Below are 6,197 nucleotides of genomic sequence, written 5' to 3'. Positions count from 1 at the left end.
TTTCCGTTCATTCTTTTTATCTGCCGCGCTGCAGTTGACACTTATCGCAGAACCGAGCTAGGTAGTCGGATATTATATATCGGTACCCACCTTCCACAGAGAAAGAGAGAAAGAGAGAGAGTGTATGTGTGTGTCTGTCCAAAGGCAAGTCTACCTCCCCGTTACACTTTATACCGGTCTATCTAGCTTCGTTCCTTTAGGGTAACGCGCTCATCCCTTTTCCTTATTTTCCAAGGATTTATTTCGTCGCATACGTGGCTCACCTGTCTTCCTTCTTTTGCCAATGTCCTGTCTCTTTCCAATGTAAACCATTTAATTACTACTTCTTCGTAAGTACGATGAACTGATGATACCTCGTAGTTGGATCAGTAAGCTGCAATTCGTCTATTTCGTTTCTTATTACGTTTAAGGGATGGCTTGTCTTTTTCTACTGTTGATCTCTGATCAAGGTTACAGTCTCTGCGTATATTGTTATATCCAATGTAGATACTTATTTTAGAATTAATATTACCCAAGAAATATTATAGTGTCACTTATCTAGGTAATAAAAATTAGAATCGAACGTATGAGAACATCGGAATTCGTGTTAGTTTTTGATAAATGAAAAATTTAGAAATTGTAATTATTTGTTCAGAAATTGTAAGTATCTGATCATAATATAGGTAATTTATGTTACGTTCGAATTCGTGATACGTCCGATTGACATTCTTTGCTCCCTTGGAGAGCGGGTAAAAGTTCGACCGATCGAGCACCTCTTGACGGGCCCACGAGACGTCTCCTACCCCATGTGGGTTCAGTGACAGGATGACACATTCCACCATGAGAGTTTAAGAAGCGCGGTTCTCGTATCAGCGGTTCAGTCAGACAAGCTTATATCGAGGGCGCCACCTGCGGCCACCCGCGACATCCGCCCTGTTTCGAACATCAGCTCGGAGAATCTTCATCTTGATCGACTCTACGTCAAGGTACGATACTTCTAATTCAACGCGTTCACGCGTATTTTAGGATCCCACGGATCTTTTTAGGGTCTTCACAAATTTACGATCCCACGTGACGATCGACATGAACTTTTGTACAAATAATTTATTTATTTATTTGTTTATTTATTTATTTATTTATTATAATTTGATTGGTCTGTCCATCGATCTGTGTGTGATCTGTGTGATCAGGGTTTAATATCAAGTAGATATTTCTAAAACATAATTTATTTATTTATTTATTTATTTATGTTTTTTAAGATGTTTTGAGACGGTATTGATTGCTATTTTTTTATTGATTGTCATTTATAGTAGATAACTGCTATAAATTTATTAAGAAAAAATATTGTTCTTTTTGTACGCACGATGTTAAATCAAATTTAGCGAAATAAATCTGATGCGAAACAATCTCCGATTGGTGATATGGCCTTTGTGAAAAGGTTTTCGATTTAAAAGCTGGTCGCATGAGTAGTATGAGATGAGGGGTATGATTTGCCGGTTGAACACTTCTAAAAAAGAATTTTCGGGGATAAGAAGCAATAAATTCGAGTTTAGTCGAGTCTAATACTGGGATAAATATCAGCATCTTTTTTTTCCTTGTAGCAAGGATAAACGTTTCTGACTAATCCTCTTAAACAATTACGAACCAGTCGGAGTTCGGTCTGGTACCTACATATCTCGTGTTGGCGCCACGCTGAGATTTGACATGGGATGGGGCACCTGCATTGTCATTCCGAACTGCAGTTGTCCTCGTAGCTGCTGTTGCTGCTGCTGCCGTTGCCGCTGCTGTAGTTCTTTTTTGATTCTCTTCATTTTTCTACCCGTTTAACATATTATATACACCTATTTGCTTTCTCACGCTAATTTGTGTCGGAATCGATAAATCTTCATTATTACCAACTGATATCTTTTTTCAAATTTGTCTCAATATCGGACATATTTCATTTCAAGTTGTTTGTTAATTCTTGATTTTATATCGAATTAAAATTAATAAAGTTAAAACAAGTACATACGAGAGTACACTAATTTTGAAGCTAATGGGCAAGTAAGTAAAATCAAATAGAGAAAGAAAGCAAGTAAGTAAAAATAAATAACAAGAGAAAATCTTAGTAATACTTATTAGACATTTAGATTATTGATTTTACGTAAAACGATATTAGCGATATAACAGCGATCGTTTTTTCGCACAAAAAACGACTTAGGTTTGCTTTTTGTAAAATTTAGCACGGAGAGATGATCGCTAATAATTGCGTTGGCTTTTCAAAGGTCACTTCTTAAGCTTCATTCTTTACCGTCTGACTTCTTGTCGTTCAAACATCGAATCACAACAATTCAGCGGGTGGTACACTTCGATGGACAGCTGTCTGTCAAGAATCGACCGCAAGGTTCTTTCACGAGAAAGGCATAAAGGGTCGTCTTTATAAAATCGCGATGGTAGCTCCCATTGTAGTTTTCGTAGGTTTTTCGCAAGACGAACGTCAATGTTACAACGTCGATGAAATAAAAGGGAGAACTTCTTCTTCTTCATTCCTGTTTGGAATTTCAAGAAAGTAAACTCCCTTGAGAATAGTGTACTTGCGTTTTTCTTCTTTCATCGAAAGGGGCACGCCTAACTTTAAAAGGGACGACGTATTTTATTGTTTAATTTTTAACAATTCATTGACAATGTTTGCAAATGTTTCTATTCGAACATCAGTGCTTGTAAGTGTGGCTTTATAATTTTATTTTTCTTCGTGTGAACTTGAAAAAAAATATTTCGTTAAAAAGAAGTGATTTTATTTTTGGGATCAAATGTTGCAATAAACGCATACGAGTGTAATGTAAAAATAACGAAAAAGTGTATCAAATACGTAGTAACCAATAGAGATTGTATTTCTATACAATAGTTATTCGATAACACAAGATTGTAGAGAAGCAAATCGTTTGAAGTTCCGTTGAAAATCTCGTTCTCGTGATTTGAGTTATTTAACGAAAGATCCAAATTCCGAATCGGGTAGATATCGGTACACGAGGAAATCTCATCGCGAATGGTAACGCCCGATCGATCTTCTGTCCTGAATTTTCCATAATTCCGCCCATTTTCGAAATGGCGCTCGCCTCTTTTTGTGTGCCGCGCGTACGAAATCATAGCCAGGGACATGGGAAAGCCCGCACAATGAAGTCATCAATCATTCCGTATGAGAGTCGCTCGATTGCTGTTCTAACTGCAGGACGGGCTTCTCTTCGACCCCGTCTGAGCATGAATGTGAACGTAATCGAATACATTTACAAATACATCATGGATATCATTGGGGTCGCACGCATTTCCTCTTTTTCCTGAAATTTTCCAAATAAAACCGAACAGATAGATGATGGCGTTCGTTTTAATCTCGTATATCCAGCTCTCTATATTCGGCGAGTTTGATTTTTCATATCGACATTACGATTATTTTATTCTAGCTTTTTATTTAATATATCCATGTTTTAGCTATGTCACGTTTATTTATAACCTGTTTTCTATCGCGACGATAGCAGGTCACCTGGGTCGAAACATAAGAGCTTATTACGCAAGAAATATGATCTCATTTGGATATTCGTATTTATAATATTATTAATTAAATCTATTTTAACATAGACGGAGAGAGGAAGAAAGAGGGAGAAAAATAGGAGAAATGATATCAGTTTTTGTTTGTTTCATTTGTCTTTTTTAGATAGGTATATCATCGGGGGACATCAGGTTTTTTGCATTTATTATTTTATTCTTTTTATTTTTTCAAAGATGGATGCTTTGTGGTTATTATAAAAAGAAGATTAAATGACTATATCGTATTAATGTTAAGAGGATGTTTTTATGATTCTTTTTTTATATTTTATCATATACATATTTAGTTTTCTCATTTTTTTTCTTTTTTTTCTTTTTCCCCATGGCCGTAGAATTGTCTGTGAAGAACAGATAACTATTTAACTGAATTATGAATAGAACGACAACAGCGAAACAATGGAAAGACGTGTAAAAGGATTTGGTTGTCAAGGTAAAGCCGTAGTCTGGTACGCAATGACTTAGCAGTCTTTGATATGCCGTATCATTCAACCTGACTCACGAGCAATCCATACTTATGTAGCTGTTGATCGTATCGTTGTAAATATTGAATAAGTATTATTAGCAGTTGTTCAAAGGAAAAGATAGGGAAAAAAGGAGAGAGAGAGAGGGAAAGAGAGAAAGAAAATATGTGTGCATAGATAGGTTAACGATTTCGATAAAATTATAAAGTAGACGATGATCTGCTTGTTCAGCCTGTCTCGGGACACTAGTCGTTTGTTTTTAGAAAAATCGTGAAAACTGGTTACTCTTATCTAATCCGGTGACATACTAAAATTCAATCTTAAGCTCGATAGATGTTGAAAAATCGTTCAATTAATAATTAATTACGACAGATACACACACACACACACACATATATTTATAAACTTAGCTGTTTCGTGTCTATTTTCATAATTTCAAGAAAAACATGTCTTCAAACATTAATAAAAGAATATTAAAATTACGTTGATCTGTTTATACTCAGATCTATTTATACTACTTTTGAAAGTGTTATAAGTATGAAAGTGATAAAATCAGACACGGATCTTTAAATAAAACCAATCGACTAATTAATTCAATATTCTTTTGATTGGGTTATTCCTATGAAAAATGATAACTTGTTATATACTTGAACGAATAATTTTATAGGTTTTGGTGATTGTGGAAAAGGAGAAGAAGGATAAAAAATAAAATGAAAAAACGAAAAGAATAGTGTATAATCAATTGGATTTTATCATGGAAACAAGTCTTTATTGGTTTTTAGCAAAGGCAGGTCAAAGAGGTGCGAATGTGAATTTAACCTATGACGCATGGATATAATACTAACGTGAAGGAGAGTGTATATCCGCAGTAATAAAGTTAGCACCGTAATTATGACAGGCTCGTTACCAGCACGTCGCTACGGGATATGAAGTGTTAATGAATGGACGCGCGTCGAGCCAAGGGGTGGCTGGTACCGTCGTGTAATTCTGTTTCAACCGTAAACAGGCTTTCGCATCTATGTATATTCTCCCTTCGTTCGTTCGACTCGTTAATTCGACACCTCGTACCAATATCTAACTGTGGTAATAACTTTGTTTTTTTTATCGTAACCATTCGTTTCGTAGGTATTATAATTATTTACCTGTATATCACGTATATCTAATGAATTTTTTTTGTTTTTATCTTCTTTTTTTTGTTTCCTCAATCGAAAAAAATTGAAGCGATTTATTGGCAAGACGCTGATAGATATGACATCATGATCGTAAAAAAAACAAAATTTGAATTCGAAGATTTGAATTTGTAAGGATTTAATTCGCGACAGATCTTATCGTCGAATTTTTCTGATAATACAAAATATACGCATAAGACTTTGGTAAAAACCAACTTGAATTTAATCTAGGCGACTGAATTAATCTGTTTTAAGAATACTCGACGATAGCTAAGATCGAAATGTTTATCGACGACGATAAGAATACGTTTCATTGTGTTGTTAATCTTTTCGTTGGTCAGTGGACGAGATCGTACTTATATTTGTTTTTCTAAATCGATTTATTAGTTTTCGATATTTCCTTTTCTGTTTTTACGCTTTCTTTATGTCTATTTCGTATTATCATAGTGATTGATGATTTTACGTTAAACAATATTTTATTTCTATTTACTCTATGTCACAATGAAATGTTCAAATTATTCGAGTGGTTACTTATTTAACGATCAAGAAAAGTGTCATTTTTCAATAGTTATTTAATGATAAATAAAATGAACGCGATCGTATTTTGAAGTAGTAACGGTACATTCGAGTACCGTCGGATGGCGAAACGACGTTTCCAGATTCTGTGACGATAGAATATAATGCGCTATGAATATCAAAAAAAAAAAAAAGAAGAAAGAATGAAAAAATGGATTATACGATAAGTCGGGATATTGCTGATGCACCATTCAGATACGAAGCGATGTAAATCAAGAGGTCGATAAACTCGAGTAAATGTATTTGATATTTTTCATTGGTTTCTTCGTGTATTTCGAAAGGGGAAAACACGATATTAGAGAACCAGCTTATCGGATTAACGTTGATACGATTTATGCGTGAAATGGCAGGAAGCAAAGACTAAATATTATCTATAGTTCGTTCCAATCTTACTTGTTCTTAATTATAGATATATGAAAAAAGTATAGTGTAA

This window comes from Vespula vulgaris, chromosome 4, assembly GCF_905475345.1.
Source record: "Vespula vulgaris chromosome 4, iyVesVulg1.1, whole genome shotgun sequence".
In the NCBI taxonomy this organism is placed as follows: Eukaryota; Metazoa; Arthropoda; class Insecta; order Hymenoptera; family Vespidae; genus Vespula; species Vespula vulgaris.
The sequence above is the reverse complement of the archived record's forward strand: the minus strand, read 5'-3'. Positions refer to the sequence as shown.